At 49.8% G+C, this 22,418-nt stretch overlaps 2 long non-coding RNA genes across 2 annotated transcripts in view; both read left to right on the plus strand.

The window, feature by feature from the left end:
* LOC144111374 (uncharacterized) overlaps nt 1-22,418 on the plus strand; it is a 323,266-nt gene that overhangs the window by 228,483 nt on the left and 72,365 nt on the right. The window lies entirely within an intron of this gene.
* On the plus strand, nt 18,268-20,542 carry LOC144110022 (uncharacterized). Its single transcript, XR_013309679.1, has 3 exons — nt 18,268-18,670; nt 19,460-19,521; nt 19,875-20,542. It is a non-coding gene; the product is annotated as an uncharacterized LOC144110022 (long non-coding RNA).

Below are 22,418 nucleotides of genomic sequence, written 5' to 3' on the forward strand. Positions count from 1 at the left end.
GGCACTTGCGATACGCTGACTGCGTGCACGGTAAAAAAAGTGCACGGCAAGACCAGCTATTGGCTTGATTCAGTGGGTAGACCTACACACTCAAAGGCAGATCGTTTCACAAATGCACACGTGGTGTTACTATATAGTGACTATTGAAAGGCGTTGTGACAGGAGCTACACTTTACATTTTATTGGGGGCTGATATATACCCTCCAGAAGAAAAACAAAAGTGAAGACAGGCAACATTTGTCGGAAAAGGGTGGCGGCGTCACCAGTAATGTAGCGTGGATGCGTAGTCTACAGCAGTTATACTAGGCCTCAGACAATAATGCGTGCTCACTGCCACCAGATAACACAATCGACAACGATGAGAGGAGCAGATTATGCCCAAAGTTCGCGTGGTTCGAGGTCTTGAAGTTGGGAATGTCAGAGAGGCGTTTAGGATGTATACGTGCTTTTCTCACTATGTCCCACGCATGCATATTATAACTATGTACAGCCGTGGTCCTTACCTCACTGTAAGGCAGCTGTCATTAGTGTGGCAGGAGAAAAGTATACTGAATTGATTGAACTGTGATAAACCTTCAGTATAGTGTGAGAAGGAGCACCAAAATGCAGGTGACATTTCGTAAAAGGAAATTTAACCGGAAGGGATTTATACTCCTGATACCTGATGTGTTTTGCTTTCGTAAATGTTGCCTACATGTTGCATATCTGTCATAATTACTCGGACATGCATGCTGGAGAGTGCTTTTCTGTCTTTTCTTATATACACCATCTGCATGCACAAGTGATCTTATCATTGCTGTAAACTGTACTCACTATGTAGTGTTTCAATTTCTCATTACTCTGCCTATGGCATCAGTATTACACATGTATGGAGCGCGTTAAGGGAGTCAATAAAATTCATACGCAAAAGGGCTGATTATGATTCGTAATTAATGCATTTATTACACTGTCTATAACATGCGTATCGTAGTCGTAGAAGTGAGTCTACACAGCGAAGGCAGGAAGGCCTATAACATAATATGCACGACATAAGCTCTATAGATTTTGACTAGGCATGAAGTCTTACTGAGCTATTTTTATAGAGCCCCTTTTGACTTGAAGTGAGCGAGTTCGTATAGCGAAGTCACAAAACGAGCTCTATAAAATCTGGGACATTATGAAGTCTTACTGGGCCAGTTGTATAGAATCTGTTTTGACTGCAAATAGAGCGAGTTTTTATAGGAAATGCACGACATAAGCTGTATAGATTTTGACTAAGTATGAAGTCTTGCTGAGCTATTTCTATAGAGCCCCTTTTGACTTCGAACTGAGCGAGTTCGTATAGCGAGGTCACAAAACAGGCTCTATAAAATCTGGCACATTAGGAAGTCTTACTGGGCCAGTTCGATAGAATCTGTTTTTATTGCAAATGGAGCGAGTTTTTATAGAGAATACACGAAACAAGCTCTGTAATTTCTGACTCATTATGATGTCTTACTGAGCTATGTCTATAGAGGCTCTTCTGACTTCGAAAGGAGCGACTTCTTATAGTGAAGGCACAAAACAAGTTCTATAAGGTTGACTCATTATAAAGTCTTATTGAGCCAATAGAATCTTTATGGACTGTGAACACAGCTGAACTTTATAGTTAGGTCTCATTACAGAACACATAGACTGCTTAATGAGCTGGCTCAATAGACAGCGAGTCCCTATAGAGGTCCTTTAGAATCATTACGCTCTCTATACATGTTCAAAAGAAACTCGAAGTCCATTTTTGTAAGGGCGGGCAACGCGCGCGGCAAGAGCGCAGCGAGCGAAGAGAGCGACAAGAGCGGAGAGGACGCGAGCGAGCACGGAGTGTGCTGGCGGCGGACGCTCGCGCCTGGCGTCCGCAGGAACTGATGCGCAGACGAGACGCACTCAACGGCAAGTTTCTGCGCTGGCTCGACTGGATCTTGCTGCAGATTCGGCGCGACCGCCTGAGCGGCCCGGACTGGGAGCAGCTGGTCGGGCCGGATGGTCCCGAACCGCCGCCGGCCGGCACGAACGTGTTGAGCGTGCGACTGGGATTTGAAGCGTGCCCAAAGTTTACCCAGTCGGTGGAGGTGCGCGTGCGCACTCCCGTGTGCACCCCCGTCCACGCGACGCCCGTCCACGCGGGGACGGGCGCCGCGCCCGCGCGACAAGACTCGTGCGTGCTGCAGCGGACCATGTGCGCCAGGATGCCGAACTTTGACCAGGGCTCGGAAGAATCGCCCACGAAGCTGCTGTCTGCGTTTCGCGTGGCGCGGGCGTACGCCCGGACCGCGTCGTTCTCCACTCGTACAACAAGTACTACTGTCGCACGGCCGCCGACCGAGAGGCGCTCCGAGAGATACCTAGCAGCTGCGCCAGCCTGCGTCTCGGCTTTGTGCGTTTCGACACGCAGCCCGCGCGCGCGGCGTTTGGCCGGACGGTGGCCGCAAACGCTCACGCGTGGAGCTTTCGCGTGCTCTCGTCGTCGCTTCTTCCCCCGGCGGATGACAACACCGACGGCAGCGACGACAGCAGCACCGACTGCAGCAGTGGCGGCGACAGCGAGAGCGACGCCGACTACTACGGCTGGGACTCGGACGACCACTACGGTCGGAAAGAAGGAACGCGCGTCGCCAGAGACCTGAGACGCGACCGGGTGCGCTTTGGCGAGATGTACGCGCTGCTCAAGAGAAACAGGCGCCTCTGTTGCCGCGAAACGTGGCCGCTGTGTTCGTACTCTTTCGTGCCACGTAGAGAGGCGCTGCTGAACCCGTGTCTGCGCAGTGGCCTGCGATACTCCCCGGTGGCCTTTCGCAACGAGACCCTGTACTTTGAGGCGGTCGCCATCGTCGCTCGGTACGGGCACTCGTTCGACGCTTTTTGCGCGCGAGTGAAGAGAGAACGCATGCTGTGCCTGCGGCAGGCGCAGCAGGAGCGGCAGGCGCAGCAGGCTCGGCAGGAGCGGCAAGCGCAGCAGGAGCTGCAAGGGCGGCAGACGCAGAGAGCGAGGCGAGCGCGACAAGCGTGGCAAGCGCGACAAGCGCGGCAGTCTGCGACCGGGAGCCAGGACCAAGCTTGTCCCTTTGCGCTGCTACTGCTTCAAGAGCGCTTTAGGCGCCTCGTGGACGTGATGCACGCGCACTGCGCCCGAGGAGCGGCCGACGACTGCCACTTTGTCAAGCACGTTTCTCTGGCTAGTGCGAGCTGCGACCACGGGATCGACGTGCGCCAAATTTGCGCCAACGTGACCAAGTTTGTGCGACTCCGTTTCTGGCAGTGGAGTCGCGCGCCGGAACAGCTGTTGGAACGGCTGCCCGCCCTGTGCTTCGTGACGCCCTATCTGCGGCCCGAGGACGTTGCGCAAAAAATTGCGGGTGTCGTGTGGGGGACGTTGTCGCTATTGCAAATAAAGATTATCTCGAATCGTTCGTAACGCGAGTTGCCGCCTTCGGTATTGATGCGTGAGCTACTCGCGGTTGGATTCACCTCGTACACACGGTCACACAAGGAAGCCCACTTGCCGGAGCTCGGCCGGCCAGCGAGTCTGGGTCGAGCAACGCCAGTCCCGAGAACTGGCACGAGCAGACCGAAACAGTTCATGCAGCTTTCTGTCGGATGTATCTACCTCTCGAACGGCTCGTAACGCGAGCTGCCGCCTCCGGTAGTGCTGTGCGAGCTACCCGCGGTTGGCTTCTTCCGATACACACGCTCACACAAGGAAGCGCACTTGCCGGGGCTCGGCCGGTCAGCGAGTCGGGATCGGGTATCGTCAGCCCCGAGAACTGACACGAGCAGAACGAAACGACGCATGCAGCTTCCTGTCGAGTGTATCCACCTCTCGAACGCCTCGTAACGCGACTTACCACCTCCGGTACTGCTGTGCGAACTATCCGTGGTTGGCTTCACCCTAGACACACGTTTACGCAAGGAAGCGCACTTGCCGGGGTTCGGCCGGTCAGCGAGTCTAGATCGGGCATCGCCAGTCGGGAGAACTGACACGAGCAGACCAAAACGGTGCATGCAGCTTCCTGTCGAGCGTATCTACCTCTCGAGCCGCTCGTTACGCGAGCTGCCGCCTCCGGTACTGCTGTGCGAGCTAACCGCGGTTGGCTTCACCTCGTACACGCGGTCACACAAAAAAGCGCACTTGCCGGGGCTCGACCGGCCAATGAGTCTGGGTCGGACGTCGCCAGTCCCGAGAACTGACACGAGCAGAACGAAACGGCGACTACAGTTTCGTGTCGAGTGTATCTACATCTCGAACGGCTCGTAACGCGAGTTGCCGCCTTGAGTACTGCCGTGTGAGCTACTCGCGGTTGGCTTCATCTTCTACACGCGGTCACACAAAGAAGCGCACTTGCCGGGGCTTGGCCGGTCAGCGAGCCAGGATCGGGCAACGCTAGCCCCGAGAATTGGCACGGGTAGAACGAAACGGCGCATGCAGCTTTCTGTCGAGTGTATCTACCCCTCGAACGGCTCGTGATGCGAGGTGTCGCCTCCGATACTGCCGTGTGAACTATCCGCGGTTGGCTTCACCTTGTACACGCTCTCAACACAAGGAAGCGCACTTGCCGGAGCTCGGCCGGCCAGCGAGTCTGGGTCGGACGTCGCCAATCTCGAGAACTGGCACGAGCAGACCGACACAATGCATGCAGCTTTCTGTCGAGTGTATCTATCTCTCGAATGGCTCGTAACGCGAGCTGCCGCCTCCGGTAGTGCTGTGCGAGCTATCCGCTGTTGGCTTCACCTTGTACACTCCTAACACAAGGAAGCCCACTTGCCGGAGCTCGGCCGGACAGCGAGTCTGGGTCGAGCCCAGTTCCGAGAACTGGCATGAGCAGACCGAAACAGTTCATGCAGCTTTCTGTCGAGTGTATCTATCCCTCGAACGGCTCGTGATGCGAGCTGCCACTTCCAGTACTGCTGTGCGAGCTACTCGCGGCTGGCTTCACCCGATACACACGTTCACACAAGGAAGCGCACTCGCCGGGGCTCGACTGGCCAGCGAGTCTAGATCGGGAATCGCCAGTCCTGAGAACTGGCACTAGCAGACCGAAACAGTTCATGCAGCTTTCTGTCGGATGTGTATCTACCTCTCGAACGGCTCGTAAAGCAAATTGCCGCCTCCAGTACTGCTGTGCGAGGTACTCGCGGTTGGCTTCACCCGATACACACGCATACTCAAGGAAGCGCACATGCCGGGGGCTCGACCGGCCAGCGAGTCTTGATCGGGAATCGCCAGTCCTGAGAACTGGCACGAGCAGACCGAAAGAGTTCTTGCAGCTTTCTGTCGGGTGTATCTACCTCTCGAACGGCTCGTAACGCGAATTGCCGCCTCCAGTACTGCTGTGCGAGCTATACGCGGTTGGCTTCACCCTATACACATATTCACACAAGGAAACACCATTGCCGGGGCTCGACCGGCCAGCGAGTCTAGATCGGGAATCGCCAGTCCTGAGAATTTGCACGAGCAGACCGAAACAGTTCATGCAGCTTTCTGTCGGATGTATCTACCTCTCGAACGGCTCGTAACGCGAATTGCCGCCTCCAGTACTGCTGTGCGAGCTACCCGCGGTTGGCTTCACCCGAAACACAAAATCACACAAGGAAGCGCACATGCCGGGGCTCGGCCGGTCAGCGAGTCTAGATCGGGCATCGCCAGTCGGGAGAACTGACACGAGCAGACCAAAACGGTGCATGCAGCTTTCTGTCGAGTGTATCTACGTCTAGAACGGCTCGTTACGCGAGCTGCCGCCTCCGGTACGGTTGTGTACGCTACCCGCAATTGGCTTCACCCGATACACACAGTCACACAAGGAAGCGCACTTGCCGGAGCTCGGCTGCCCAGCGAGTCTGGGTCGGGCATCGCTAGTCTCGAGAACTGGCACGAGCAGAACGAAACGGTGACTACAGTTTCCTGGCGAGTGTATCTACCTCTCGAAAGGCTCGTTTCGCGAGCTGCCGCCTCCGGTACGGCTGTGTGAGCTATCTGGTGTTGGCTTCACCCGATACACACTGTCACACAACGAAGCGCACTTGCTGGAGCTTGGCCGGCCAGCGAGTCTAGACACCACCACCTAGACTAACTCAAGGCCTCCGCGCGCCGCCGTGACGTCACGCTCGCGGGATGGGCCTGGAAGTCGGCTTCACCTCGCGCGGTACTCCTCGACGGATCTTCAGCGCGCTCCTTACCCCGAGGCCGTCGGTTTATACCGTTTCGTTCATGTAAGGACCATAGTAATAAGAACTACTATTACAAAATACTTTCCCGACAGAAACACAATCACTTTTAATTTTGTGGTTTTATTTAGCGTATGCCTAAATTAGTGTGCTTTTCGCTGATTGATAGGATCTTACTTCCGCAAGTAAATTTCGCCGCGGTGTCCGCATGGAAATGTTCTGGCCAGGTCATTTACCACAAAATATAAATTCAGTCACCAAAGAATCAATACACGGCATTTAAAGCAATGTAAATACACAGCCTGTTGACAACACAGAAGAAAGGAAGCCAGGAATGAATGGCTACAGTGTTTCAAGAAACGAGTGATTTATTATGGTAAACAACACAAAATTGAGGAAAATATGTAGAATGCAGCATAATCACAGCAAGATGAAAAAATACACCTCTTATGCATTTTTAACAATTCCAGTAGTTTTGCGTGCAGTCACTTCATTTCTGTACAGTTTGCAGCTTTCGCTTTGGTTTTGGCATAGCCAGTTTGTTGTTGGCTGCTTTGCATAGATTGTTGAGGAGTGTATTGGCTGCCGCACTGAGGATGTGATGCATGACCTCCTGCGGAGAATGCCCCGAATCGCAGTAGTCAGGCGCCTCAAAACCATCAAGAGCATGAGATACGAGTGCTACCAGTGCCTCCTTTTGATTAGCCAGAGCAAGAAACTGCGAAGAATACTGCTGGCTTTTAAGCTTGTCAAGGACAATCTCAGTGAAGAGCACCGCATTGACGACCACTGCTTGGGGGGAATTTCAAACCCCCTCTTGTCATGCCTGCAATGAGTACGTTTTCATCTTTGTCTAAATCTGTATTTTCTAAAACAAGCATTTCTTTACACGATGTACACATGAGCTTCTTCAACGCAGCATGCGCACAATATCCAGCAACGTATGTCACAGCTGGCATCCTTGAAGTTTTTTTTTCAATGTCTCCGTTGTACACATTTATTGGAAACTGCTCGTGAAATGAGCTGGCAGTTGTCTTCGACACCGGCCGTCCTATGACATCTAAGTCGGGAAGATCTAGGACTTTTTGCAGCCGTAGTTTGCTCTCGGACTCATAAATCTGCCGAACCGAGACATGATATTGGGAACCGCTCAGCTGGCGATATTTTCCGAACCTCTCTTCTAGAGAGTCTGTCTGAAACTTTCCAAGTAGGACATATTTAAACCCAAGCTCCTCTAAACAGTAAAGTGAAATTTCATGCAGAGCGTGGCTTGTGTGTCCGAGAGCCATGTGTGTTTCTGGTGTGAAACGCCTTGCAACATGCTTTAGGCTAGCCCAGTAGTCAAGCCACTCTGTTATCTTCTTCAAAAATTCCAACTGAGGGCATGACGTGGAACTCACAGGATACTGCATCTCATCCCGCAGGCGCTGACCTTTCCTTGGCGTCTTTACATTGACTATCCGCCACCAAGTCAGAATTGTAGCAATAAAATCAGCAGTTTCTTTTGCATGCCGTATGTTGGTAGATTTCAGTGCAGCCACTGTGGAGTCATTGAAAATGCGAAGTGCAAGATTCACGTTTTGCCGCTCCATATTCGATGGGTCTAGTGCCTTTAATGATAGGGTTGGTGCTATTTTTAATAGCTCATTTTTCTCTGCATCGTGGAGCTCCCGCAAAGTTTTAAATGATGCTGTCAGAATCGGTGGATTTGGTTCAGCGCTGTTCAGATCTGGAAAATACATGCATTTGCCAATGTTACGCTGGTTCAACCAGTTATTTCGCACCGACTTTAACACATGAACTGGGTCTAAAATGAAAAACAGTGGCTGAGAAGAATCAGCTGGATGCTGATAGACAATGCTGGCCTTTGGCGGACTTGCGAAAAATTTCATAGCCTTTCGATTTATTGAGTTATTGTCTGAGACAACTGCTATAATTTTCAGTCCAAGTGATTCAAGATTCCCTATTAGTTTGTGTAAGAATTTATGAAGATTTTCTGCATCAATCTGAGCTACGGGCAGAATGTGAACAACATCTTTGTGGTTTGAAAGAAGGTTTTGTATCATAAAAACATGAGCTGTTTTGGCTGGACTTGAGCTGTTTACTGCAGCGCCTGTGATAAAGCCACCTTTATAATCAAAGTATCTTTGGAGATGAATCTCGTCCATCATCAGAGTAACAGTCCGCTCATGCTCTTTCATCACGCTCAACTCTGTCTTCGTATAGCTCAGGAAGGAAGAGTCGTGCTGCTCTAGGGCAGGGTTCACCAGATATGAAGAGCAGAGGCGCCTTATGGTTACAGGGTGGGGCCACTTCACTTTCATAGAACTTCGGATAAACTTATATGCATGCGGTGATATTGTGTACAGCAGTCCCGCAAAAACAAGCACTGCTGTTCGCTTTAGGCGAACGCGTTCCAGCGGCACTTCAATCACCTTGCCGGTCTGCGCATCTGTGTATGTTGCAGTTCTAACGAAGTCTGCTTCGACAAAATGTTTCTCGCACAGCTGAAAAAAAGAGTAATGTATAGTTCTATGCACGCTTACGGGAAACGGATCGAAGCGAGCATGAACACAGACTTAACAAATACCTACAGGCGAGAGAGCTAGTGTGCCGCAATAAGCACAACAAACGTAAGGAAAAGCGCTTGTTTTATGTTACATATACATCGAGCATAACCAAAAAAAAAAAACGATGCTTACCACAGTATGCTTTGTTGGCGTGAAATTTTCACGAGAAATCGCCTTTGTCCACGCCGCTCTCTGCTGCAGGTCACTCGGAAACCTGTAGACGCGGACACTGCGGACGCGGCACAGCATGAGCCAGGCATTCTGATCTGTGCCTGCGCACGGCTCCTATTTCCAACAGCACCTTTTCGTCACCATTGACAACCAACACGAGAGAATTCGACGACAATTTTGCACCAGCACAGCCACCGAAGGAATGCCGTCGCCTCGCCACTCGGCCGACCCGGTAGAAGTTCTGTGTGGTGACAGCCAAACCGGCTCAACCGGTAGTAACTCAACGGCTCAACTCGTCAGCGTGAGCAGCTTCATCCCCTGACTATTCCCGGCTCCATCCCGCGGTCGTGACGTAGGCGGCTGTGAGAGGAGGTGGCGCGCCGGCCTTGCAAGTTCTCGGTGGTGGTGGTCTAGATCGGGAATCGCCAGTCCCGAGAACTGGCACGAGCAGAACGAAACGGCGACTACAGTTTCCTGTCGAGTGTATCTACCTCTGGAAAGGCTCGTAACGCGAGCTGCCGCCTCCGGTACGGCCGTGTGAGCTATCCAAAGTTGGCTTCACCCGATAGACACGGTCACACAAGGAAGCGCACTTGTCGGAGCTCGGCCGGCCAGCGAGTCTAGATCGGGAATCGCCAGTCCCGAGAACTGACACGAGCAGACCGAAACAGTGCATGCTGCTTTCTGACGAGCGTATCTACATCTAGAATGGCTCGTAGTGCGAGCTGCTTCCTTCGGTACTGCCGTGTGAGCTATTTGGGATTGGCTTCACCTCGTACACACGATCACACAAGGAAGCGCACCTGCCGGGGCTCGGCCGGTCAGCGAGTCTAGATCGGGCATCGCCAGTCCCGAGAACTGACACGAGCAGACCGAAACAGTGCATGCAGCTTTCTGACGAGTGTATCTACATCTAGAACGGCTCGTAACTCGAGCTGCCGCCTCCGGTAGTGCTGTGCGAGCTACCCGCGGTTGGCTTCTTCCGATACACACGCTCACACAAGGAAGCGCACTTGCCGGGGCTCGGCCGGTCAGCGAGTCGGGATCGGGTATCGTCAGCCCCGAGAACTGACACGAGCAGAACGAAACGACGCATGCAGCTTCCTGTCGAGTGTATCCACCTCTCGAACGCCTCGTAACGCGACTTACCACCTCCGGTACTGCTGTGCGAACTATCCGTGGTTGGCTTCACCCTAGACACACGTTTACGCAAGGAAGCGCACTTGCCGGGGTTCGGCCGGTCAGCGAGTCTAGATCGGGCATCGCCAGTCGGGAGAACTGACACGAGCAGACCAAAACGGTGCATGCAGCTTCCTGTCGAGCGTATCTACCTCTCGAGCCGCTCGTTACGCGAGCTGCCGCCTCCGGTACTGCTGTGCGAGCTAACCGCGGTTGGCTTCACCTCGTACACGCGGTCACACAAAAAAGCGCACTTGCCGGGGCTCGACCGGCCAATGAGTCTGGGTCGGACGTCGCCAGTCCCGAGAACTGACACGAGCAGAACGAAACGGCGACTACAGTTTCGTGTCGAGTGTATCTACATCTCGAACGGCTCGTAACGCGAGTTGCCGCCTTGAGTACTGCCGTGTGAGCTACTCGCGGTTGGCTTCATCTTCTACACGCGGTCACACAAAGAAGCGCACTTGCCGGGGCTTGGCCGGTCAGCGAGCCAGGATCGGGCAACGCTAGCCCCGAGAATTGGCACGGGTAGAACGAAACGGCGCATGCAGCTTTCTGTCGAGTGTATCTACCCCTCGAACGGCTCGTGATGCGAGGTGTCGCCTCCGATACTGCCGTGTGAACTATCCGCGGTTGGCTTCACCTTGTACACGCTCTCAACACAAGGAAGCGCACTTGCCGGAGCTCGGCCGGCCAGCGAGTCTGGGTCGGACGTCGCCAATCTCGAGAACTGGCACGAGCAGACCGACACAATGCATGCAGCTTTCTGTCGAGTGTATCTATCTCTCGAATGGCTCGTAACGCGAGCTGCCGCCTCCGGTAGTGCTGTGCGAGCTATCCGCTGTTGGCTTCACCTTGTACACTCCTAACACAAGGAAGCCCACTTGCCGGAGCTCGGCCGGACAGCGAGTCTGGGTCGAGCCCAGTTCCGAGAACTGGCATGAGCAGACCGAAACAGTTCATGCAGCTTTCTGTCGAGTGTATCTATCCCTCGAACGGCTCGTGATGCGAGCTGCCACTTCCAGTACTGCTGTGCGAGCTACTCGCGGCTGGCTTCACCCGATACACACGTTCACACAAGGAAGCGCACTCGCCGGGGCTCGACTGGCCAGCGAGTCTAGATCGGGAATCGCCAGTCCTGAGAACTGGCACTAGCAGACCGAAACAGTTCATGCAGCTTTCTGTCGGATGTGTATCTACCTCTCGAACGGCTCGTAAAGCAAATTGCCGCCTCCAGTACTGCTGTGCGAGGTACTCGCGGTTGGCTTCACCCGATACACACGCATACTCAAGGAAGCGCACATGCCGGGGGCTCGACCGGCCAGCGAGTCTTGATCGGGAATCGCCAGTCCTGAGAACTGGCACGAGCAGACCGAAAGAGTTCTTGCAGCTTTCTGTCGGGTGTATCTACCTCTCGAACGGCTCGTAACGCGAATTGCCGCCTCCAGTACTGCTGTGCGAGCTATACGCGGTTGGCTTCACCCTATACACATATTCACACAAGGAAACACCATTGCCGGGGCTCGACCGGCCAGCGAGTCTAGATCGGGAATCGCCAGTCCTGAGAATTTGCACGAGCAGACCGAAACAGTTCATGCAGCTTTCTGTCGGATGTATCTACCTCTCGAACGGCTCGTAACGCGAATTGCCGCCTCCAGTACTGCTGTGCGAGCTACCCGCGGTTGGCTTCACCCGAAACACAAAATCACACAAGGAAGCGCACATGCCGGGGCTCGGCCGGTCAGCGAGTCTAGATCGGGCATCGCCAGTCTCGAGAACTGACACGAGCAGACCGAAACAGTGCATGCAGCTTTCTGACGAGCGTATCTACATCTAGAATGGCTCGTAGTGGCTCGTAGCCCTGGAATTCTTATTTTTATCGCAGATTTTTTTCTCTCTCATTTTCTTCACTTGGAAGGTCAGAATGACATGCTCACAAAATATAAAGCTTGTGTGTGAAGTAATTACCGATTTGGCTTCATGCCCTTAAAAAAGGACGTCAGGGCTCAGTGGGTGTAGGAATAAAAAATGTTCACTTTATTTCATGCCGCTCTTACAGCAAAAACTAAGCACAATTTTGAGTATTTCTTTGTGTGAAAGTCCTTGAAGCAATTCCTCGACTTCGTCAAGCACAGGTGCACCTTGCATTTTTCACAAAAAACTCGAACTTTCCCTGTGCAACCGTCCATTTTACACCGCTGCGCCCCAGCGTCGGTGTGAATTGGCCAATGTCCAACTTGGTCGAACCTCACATCTTCTAAAAGCCTATTCTCCGTAAAGCGAGCTTGCTTCCTGGGCTCTAGTGGTTACAAATATGGCCTACCACGCTTCATTATCTTGCATTTTTCGTCTTTCTTTGCAAGAGCATCAATGATTATGAGGGTGAAGTCCAGGAGGTCAAGTTGCTCATTCGATGTGACTCGTCGCACATCAGCATCACGTCTGTAGTCTAACCAAGAGTTCACAACAGCAAGATTCACAAAATGAAAAATCATTCTGAGGGTCCACTTTCTTTAACGAATTGTGGTCCTGTACAAGGCTACAAGGACGTCCGCTTTGTCTACACCTCCCATGCTTCGGTTGTACGCTCCGACTACAGCTGGGCGTTTCACATCAATGAAACATTTGTCCACCTTGCTCCAGCGCTGTGCTGTATCCTCCTCTTCTACACCGATAAAATTTGAGGACATATTTACGGCTCGATTGTCCAGCCACCGCGTCACAACAATCTTGCCGTCATTGCTGACCAAACTGTCAGATGAGCCTCGACCATTTTTCTTTAGTTGATTTTCACTCATGAGCGGGCACTTTTCACACCTGTTCATGCGTACAGTACCAGCTGCAAATATATCTTGTTCACGCAGGGCGCGCAGCATGGGCAACGAAGTAAAGTAATTATCAACAAAAAGTTTGTGGCCAACAAACGGCGGGATTCGCTTGGCCAGGTGCGAAACGATTGCACCTGTCACACCATATAGCTGTTTTTCACTCTCGTTCAGCTTTGTTGTAGAGCCCTTGTATACCAAGAAATCATAAATCAGGACGGACTCCCCGCATAGCATGAATACCTTCACACCCCAAGGGTGAGGCTTGCCCTTCACATATTGCTTTATGTCCAAACGGCCTTTGAAAGGAACAATCTGCTCATCAATGCGCAGATGCTCCTCTACCTCGAGATCGTGGCACTTTGCTTGAAAATTCTTGAGCAGAGGTCTCACCTTCCAGAGTCTGTCATTGGTGTCTGGCTTGTTCGCATCAACGATGTGAAGAGTGTTGCGCAGCTTCTCGAAGCTGTTGCGCGAGATCTCGCATGATGCGATGAGAGCAGTTCAGATGGAGAGCCACCAGTCGGCTGATTTCATCTTCATGAGTGTTTACACACTTGCCATTCTGAAAAACCGAGTACTGATTTGTTTTCTCAGCAAGCTCAGTAAAGACGCCCTTCGGGACATAACGGCTAAAATAACCAAATGGTGAGGGTATGTCCCCTTCGATGTGAAGGTCTTCGCGAGCTGCCCCTTTGAATACAGACTCTGGCACCTTGAAAGGTTTTCTCGCCCATCCGTTTGCCGTTGCTTGTGTGCTATCATCTTCCGAGTCAGCTTCTGAACTATCACTCTCGCTCTCCGCCGGGGCTCCAAACTCGTCGTCCCCCTCGTCACCGCTGCCGCCAGACTCGCCGCACTCGTCTTCCACGTCTGATAAATTACCGTTATCCAGTTGTTCAAAGAGATTATCCGTGCATTCTTGCAAGAGTCGGGAGCGTTTACCATGGCTTGAATAAAATAACGCCGCCGGTATCGATGCACCTAAAGATAAGAAAGAGAACGCGGATAAAACGACAAACGCACGACTTGCAACCACTAAGCCCTGATGTCGTCAAAAGTGGACATGTAAACAAAAGACCACTCCAGAAAAAGTATGCAGGTTAGGCCTACAATTTTTCGCATGCTGCCTGCGCTAACAGTAGGAAATAAATATAAAAAATATCAGCCGCAAATACTCGAGACTTCAAAAGGTATATATTGTGAAAATCGATACTTACCCGAAGGCTGATCAGCCATGGTCAAGATCAAGAAACAAGAATAAGCCATGCATTACATAACTTGCTGTCAGTGCTTCATAAATGGCATATTGGCTGTGAGTTCTTCAAGAGTATAATGTAAGCATGTACAGTACTCACGGATTGAAATAGGACATTCGGAGCGCGTGGCCGTCGCTTCATGGAGCGCCGCCCGTAGACGCTCATGGAACCAAGGTGGTGCATTGTGGTATGGCGTGAGAGGGAGAACATCTACAAAGCAGATTTGTTCCTTCCAGTAGCCAGTCAGCCGGCCTGTGGTTTACCACATGCCTGCGTGGCACTGCAAGGCTAGCGCTCCGAATGTCCTATTTCAATCCGTGAGTACTGTACATGCATCGATTGCAGTATACAGTGAAGATCACATCTGAATCAATATGACAGTCGAATTGCGGCAATCCTCGTGCTTTTTTAGTCTAAGATACATGTGCACACACTGAGCTGCAAATAAAGATGGTTTTGTTGCTCACGTTCCTTGCACCAAAATATACCGGACTAATGATTTGCATGCTTGATTGTTTTAGTTGCCTCATTGACAGGCTCTACGCTTGTAATATTGCTTGTATGATTACAGAGGTTTAGTGAGACAGCAAGGACAGCGTTTGTTGCTGGATAATTCCAGATGGCACCCGATGTCCCACTTGCAGGTGTCAGCCCAACTATGAAAGGACGCAGTTCATCAAAAGAACACAAATTTGAATGTAGAAATCATGAAGCCGAGCTTCCACATGAAAACAGCTGCTTACAGGTAACCTTGGGCACCGTGTGTATCTCAGTGAGAACAAAGAAGTGGGCTTATGCTGGTTTCGTTTTAAACCAAGTGGTTATAGATATATAATTTGCTGACATGAAATGATTGTATTTATTTTGTTCGGTGCCTGTTTCAAGCCCTCTGTTTCTTGCTCAATAATGGTGCAGTCGTGTGCACAAAGAATGGGCGTTATTACAATAAATCAGATGGCAATTACCTCCAGTTTTCATCTTACTTGTTCTTTCACTTGTTCCCTTTTTTGTGTGTGTTTCAACCTTGACACGCCAACTGGACCTTCAAACAGTACTCCTGCAATGCTTTAATGATTAATCAAATGGCGTGAGCTAATTGATTATGCGATGAATTCAATTCAAAGTCTAATGATGGAGTGATATGTGACCTGTGGATGACGGAAGGGTGAATTGGGTACAACAATAAAATATATGCGGTTAATTGGGCACCTAGCTGCTTTTTGTGAGGTTCATTTATTCTGCATACTTACTCTTCATGAACGCAAGTTCTGTGCTGGTGACCAGATCTGATGTTGTGATATTTTACACGATTGTACGCCCGCTCCAGCGTCTTCCACTTGTTCTCGGCCTGGAGCGGGGTGACACCTGTGCCTTGAAAGCGGTCCCTCAGTGATGTCGCCACATCCTCCCACATTGCTTTCCTCGTTTTGAACGCAAGGTTTTGTAGCTTGCTCTGTTTGCGAGGTGCAGAAAGGGAGAAAGCAAGACTGGTAATTGTGTACATAACACTATGTAACCTGACTGTCGACTTGCATGACATATGTTGCTTCGTGCCTGTTATCCTGCTGCTTTTTAGAAATGCATGCACATCTGTGTTCAGTTCAGGCACACTTAATTGCATGATTGTGGTGTGAATGATTTAGGCCAACTGCTATTTGTAAGGCTCAATTAAATAACAATTAACTCTATATCTTTCATGCAAATTTTGTCTGTTTTCTATAATTAGCAGATATACAAATTCATGGCTGCTATATACAATGCTAGTGACTTTTTACAGGACATGTAAGGCCTTTTAATTACATACGCATGAATCTTTATGAAAGCTGCAGTATGTGGAAGGTTCTTCAGACACTAACTGTCCCGTAAATAGTAGTCAATACCTGTGTGCTATATATATATATACGTATATATAAATGATTTCCCTACAGCAACCGCGCAGCTGCGTCAGTCCCTACTTTTCATTTCTTATAATCGCCTTATAATTTGAAATCGCCATGGAAGTAAAAGAAAAAGTCGCGGTGACGACATATTGAAAACCGCGTAGGGCGAGGGACATTTATGTTGTGAACGTACTTTTGTTCGTATCAGGATCGTACCCTTCGCGACTAATAGCACAGCATGCATTAATGTTAATTGCCACGTATGCTCTAGCTGCAGCGGGCATATGCCAACGCGAACGCGTGTATGTATATGTATACGTGTGCGCGCATGATCGCCGCCGGGTGCCGCGTTCCCTGCCCCGGTGTTACGTGCCATTAGCACGTTGTAATTATAGGACCGGGAAGTACTTACTTTGACAAGTTCAATCAGGAACTTTGTCCTGTCGGGCGTCCAGCAGCGCTCCAGCGCGTCCCCGCCGTTAACCGGCGCTGCCGGTTCGAGCGGCACTCGCCCAGTCGGCGCCTCAGGCTGAGCTGTCACCACCTGCATGCCGGCGTCCTCGGGAGAAACGAGGATCGGCACCCCATCTGCGCATACACCTTGGCGTAAATTATTACACGCCTAAACCCGGTGATATTGCGCGAGACTCCTGATCGGCACAATAATCGCACATCATTCTTTAAAAGTAAACAACTACACACAAGGAAACAAACGGCCAAACGAACGAAAACCCGTTCTGCAGGCAGAAATACGCACTTTCAGTGGTGTAGGCGATCTTATCTCCGAAAAAGATAAGGTTGCCGCTCTCTCCGACACGCGGGTGCGCCGCCACTTCGCTGCCGTCCTCGAGGCGGAAGACAATTCGCAAGCTCGCAAGGCTGCGCTTCTCCATGGCGAGAAAAAGCACGTCTGCTGCGTGTGGAAACGGTTATCAGAATGCGCGGGCTTTCGAAACTCCCGCCTGGTTTCTGTCGTCTGCTAGCCTACACCTCCAAGCAACTCGGTGTAAAAAGTGTAGCTTTCATGCTACACTAAACGAAAAAGAAATGCATTTGTGTAGGTGGGCGGAGCCACGCTTTTTCTACACTGGCAAAAAAAAAATTGTCTTTTGCTACACCGCCTACACTAGTGCAGCCAGTGTAGCGTAAAAAAATAACCCTACTTATTCCTGGCTTCAAAGTAGAATAAAATTCTGTTTTTTTGCCATGTGGTTTCATGTCAATCACATTAGTGTCAGGTTCCTGCACAGTGATTGCAAGAAAACCTGACAGAACTCAGCAGACCCAGCTAATTTAAATTAGTCCTCACTACAAACAGCCCTTTTTATTGCTCTCACTTTGCAAAAAACCTCAAGCACTGAAAACAACACGCACCTCTATAGAAAACCTCTCTGTAAAACACCTAAAAAGGTGATTTTCTCAGACTGTATCCAGGAGACAACTGAGTAGAAAGCGTCGAATGTTTCTCATTTGTCTTCAGATGAGCCAAACAGCAAGTAAGCTGAATTTCGCTATAGCCTGTGAATGAAAAGTGCTAAAATTTTCCCCAGGGCTGATTCAAATGACAAAAGACAAATGAGAAAGTACGCTGCATTTCGCTATAGCCTGTGAATGAAAAGTGCTAAAATTTCCCCCAGGTTTGATCCAAATTTCTCACTCGTTAGACACTTTTAGTTGGACGTACGCTCTGAGCTTGCGTACGCAACGACACTGCGGGTAACAAGTGCACATGCGCAGAACGCAACGTATCTAGCCGGGCTTTGCGGACGTACGCCCGCTATAAAGCATAGCGTAGCGTACGCAACGTGAGACGCTACGTGCTGCGTTGACAAGATGACGGCGCCCAGCTCGCCGGCTTCGAACTAAATACATGTCGCCGCTGGATTGTCTTACGCAATAGCTCGCTCAAATGGTAGCGGTTCGCTTTTATTTCGCCTACTCTGACGCACATCCTATGGGACTGCACAAAATTCCCCGACGAGGCTTCTAAAAGCATAACGATTCCGCCGCGACTCGCGGCTGCGGCGGAATGCTCTGACCGTAATGTGCAAACCTGGGCCCGAATTACGGAACTCGCTCTAAAGTTGTAGAGCGTTACGTCAAAATGACGACAGCATGACGACAAGGCGAGACGTCAACGCGTGACGGAACGCGGAATCAACGAATGGCTAGTAGGGTGCCGCCCCGGAAGAGTTTATTTGCACGACAAGAGGCCAATTTGCACGGCAAGGGGCCGTATGCTAACTTTTTTATAAGAATACGCAGTGAATAAAATAAACATTGTTTTATTCTTTCATAAAAGTGTATTTCACTCTCACTGCCATGAAGTAAAACAAGAAGGACATTCACTTTTGCAAATAACTGCTTTCGTGGGTAAGTTTTGTTGCCATGAGGGCGCGCTGGCAGATGTAAACACTGAACATGGCGGCCTTCTAAAAAACAGCTGATCCCACGGCTAGTTCCTGCTTTTTTAGGCGTCGTCTGAAATCAAGGTTCTATTTGGTTGTCCAAAGTGAGCGGATAACAATTATCGAAGCCAGTGAAGGTCACGGGCCTCCAGAAAGGAACCTGCACGAAACGTCGGGCCCGAAAATCGACGAAGACAACTTGAGGTAAGCCTGTGTTATTGGTTTAAAGATGCCACATGCCAAGCATATGATTTGGGTTCTGTTTCTTTCACTTTAGCAAATACAAGGCGTCCACGAAGCACGGCTTGTTGGATAAAATCAACTTTTTTGGCTTCATAAACGTCTGGCACAAATGATTCAGTTGGGAAGGAGCAAGAACCAAGCAAGGCGGTTGGGCGCACGCTAACAACTTTGCTCGTTTTCGGTCGTTCTTGGCTGTGCTATAAGTTGCTGCAGCGCAGCACACGCATATGTTCCTGTAAAAACATATTAGCCCGAACTCAGAGCAAAGGTTTTTCCCTGTTATTCCCTGCTTTCGAAAAGCGGAACAGAAACTATTCCCTGTTTGTTTTCCCCGCTGTGTTCGCTGCTGCAATTCTCTAAGCGGGAATTATAGTCTCGAAATGGCGCCAACTCGAAGAATGCCTAGCGAGCAAGAGCTAATCGTAATAGAGTCTATGAAGAGCCATCCGCTCTTGGCCCGGGCTTCTGCCGACCTAACAAACTCATACACAGCTGTTGAAAAGCGCGAGCTGTGGATCCAGCTTGCGTCGATTCTCAACAACAAGGGGTCGGCCGTTTAAAAACATGATGTCCTTGCCTTGCGCCTTGCTAGCACTGTTTATTCCATCTGTGGTGTATTTTAGTCTCGGAGGAGGTGCAGGAATGCATAGACAAGTGGTTGAGCATTATTGATTGCTTCTCTTTTGCTAGTGCTCTTTTAGTTTCATGGTTTGCCAGTACCAATCAGCCGCACCTTTTACCCTGTTACAGCAGAGGAGATGAACGGGGAGCCTCAGCAAGTTGTCGACAAGACACACGGAGCCCCACAGACCGTGAGTTGGCTTTCCATTATTCAAGCTCCATACTACCCTTTCTGGCAGCTGATTGAAAGTAATAGCACTATACTCTCTGGCAGCATTTGCAGCAGTAGCCAAAATACTGCAGAGATTCTACAGTACACACAAAACTATCTCTCTCTGGCTTTGCCACGCAGTGCAGAATGTTTATTTCTCTTGCAGTGAGGCTGTGACATCTCCTAGCAGTCTAGCAAATGTGCACATGAAATATGCTACTACAATGCTGCCCAAGATTGCTGTCCTGTATATTTATGTCAAGTCCTCTAACACATTTTACCAAATGTTTTGCGTATTCCACCACGTGATGAGCACATTTTCTTTCCCGACAGCTACACCGGTGCCCTCGCCGCAGCCCTCACACAGCACACACCAGAGCCCCCACTGCAGCCCTCAACGCGTGCCACGCCTAGCCTTCTTGGGAAGCGACGGCGAGACGATGGGGCCAATAAGGTGCTGCGCCAGATGCTGTATGAATCGCATCGCTTGGATTCCCTTACTGACGCCCGGAACCGCCAGGACGCTGCTTTTCAGCAAAGCATGCTGGAGGTGTGTACTCGCTGCGCACACTGCACTTTGAAGAGTCGAAGCCGTCACCTGAAGCATAAATATCAGTGCTCTCTTTTGAGCACCTCTACTTCTGTTTTGACGCCTCTTGTGGGAGGTGGTTGGGACAGCTGAGTTTATGAAACTGACACGAGTCTTCTACAGCCATACTTTGTCCAAAATATCTCAGCACCTGAAATTTTACATAAAGCTTAAGCGAGATCTCAAAATTGGTTGTCAGTAATAATTTGTAATTGGAAGTATTTTTACATGCAGGCCATATGGGAGGTGACAGATGCTGTGCAGGCGTCAAATGGTCAGCAAGAGCTGCTCATCCAGAATGTGAACCTACTGACACTAATCTTACAAAAGCAGCTTGAGCCACCTGCACCACATTGAATTGTTCATATTTATGTCATTATTTGCTTGTTTTTATTTTTATGAAAGAACCTCTTCATATGTTTATTATTATTCAAGAACATTATTTACTTCTCTGCCAGGTGCAGACTCATTGAACAATTTTTAGTTTGCTTGTTAAAATTTCTGTTTTATGTGTTTGTTTATTTACATTGTCTGCTTCTCTGTCAGGTTTCTGTTTTTGTATTTATTCAAGATCATCTCTGTCATGTGCCATAGCATCATTTTTTTTATTGTAAGCTCTGCAGGCCCGGATGCTTCACACTGTTTATTTTCTTCCAGTTATGTAATTTAAGCTCTGCCAGGTGTGAAAGCCTCCTATACTCTTTTATTTTCCATTCCTTTCAAATGTTTACCTGCAGCTGTGGCAGGTGCACAAGGTGCAATTTCTAGTGCTTGTTTTCTTTCATTGCAATATGTGGGCAAGTGCAATATGTGGGGCAAAGTTGTTCTGAAGTGACTGTAGTTATGAAGGGCATCATAATATGGGGATTCTGGATAAATTTTGAACACTTCGATTTTGTGTCTGTTAAGGTTGTTTGCATGTTCCTGAGTCGTTTTTTTTCCGCATTACTTTTCCTGCTTTTCCGTAAAGTGTCCATTGTGTGCATTGTAACATGTTCTATCCTCAGTAGACCCGAGGAAAAATGAGGCTTGCCAGCATTCGTCCAAAGTCGCTTCTGAACTAGTGTTGAATGCAGGCAAAAAAAAAATTTGGCGGATGCTTGAGCTCCGCCTTTAAAGGTATGATGCAACAATGTTAATATCTCGTTTGTGGATCCCTTTACAACTTCAAACGCAGCCATGTTGGCATCATCGTCTGTGATACTCTTGTGTCTTTTACACGTAACATGATTTTTTTAGTCCAGTAAAATCTACGAAGAGCAATGTCTTGTGTAGCACTTGCTGTGCATTCCACCAGTTATGCAATGTGTTTCAGAAAACTGCAAACCAGGGCTGCATCGGGCCTACAAGTCTGCACAACATGCCAAACCTGTGATTACTAGCATTCAAGCTGGCAGTCAAGATGAAGCTTTTTTTTTAAGGGGCAAACAGCGTGTAAGACTTAGACGGAAAGCAAAGAAAACATAGGACGAGTGCTCATCCTGTGTTTCCTGTGCTTTCCGGCTATGTCTTTCGCACTGTTCGCCTTAAAAATGTACATCCAACTCGCCCGTTTGGCCAGAGTGTAAGATACAACTGTTATTGTGCAATCTCTGCGCAGCACTCGACAAGGCATATGCAAATCACTGTTGATGCTGCATGCTTTTGTTTCCCTGCTGTGTGTTACAGTTGGCAAACTAGTATGAACAGCTGTGGCGAAAAAAATTATTGTGACCAATGAATAAACGTGGTGCAAAAACAAACGCTTTACTGGTTCCTAGCAGTCTCCACACCACACTTTTCCCTCGTGCACATTCATCAAACACATAGTTACAGCAAGCAACTGTTTGCCTAAGTGGGCAGGTCGACGTAAGCAACGGCGAAAGACGGTGTACAAGGATGCATTTCACTTGTTGGACGAGCTGTTTCGGCGTGTATTTCGACTTGAGAAGGAGAAAGTGCAGTAGCTGTGCGGCAAGCTTGCTGATGCACTGAAAGGCGTACTGGTGACCACTGCCGGTGGAGCAGCAGTTGGTGTGTGCACTTCATATCTTGACACTGGAGGCTTTCAAGCACACGTAAGAAAAAGTAATTTACAAATGCTGGAATGTGGCTACCAGTGGCCAAGGGCATCATATCACACAGGGGCTCACGCACTAACAGAGGGCAATGGCACTGCCCGTAGCAAGAGTGGCTACGACAACTCGCCACGCCAGCACGGCGAGTCATTGCAGCCACAGCTGCCAGATGGTCTAGGGCTTAGTGCCGGTGGTGCTGCTGTTGCCGCTGCTGCTGCCGCTGCTGCTGTC

This window comes from Amblyomma americanum, chromosome 11 (assembly GCF_052857255.1).
Source record: "Amblyomma americanum isolate KBUSLIRL-KWMA chromosome 11, ASM5285725v1, whole genome shotgun sequence".
NCBI lineage: Eukaryota > Metazoa > Arthropoda > Arachnida > Ixodida > Ixodidae > Amblyomma > Amblyomma americanum.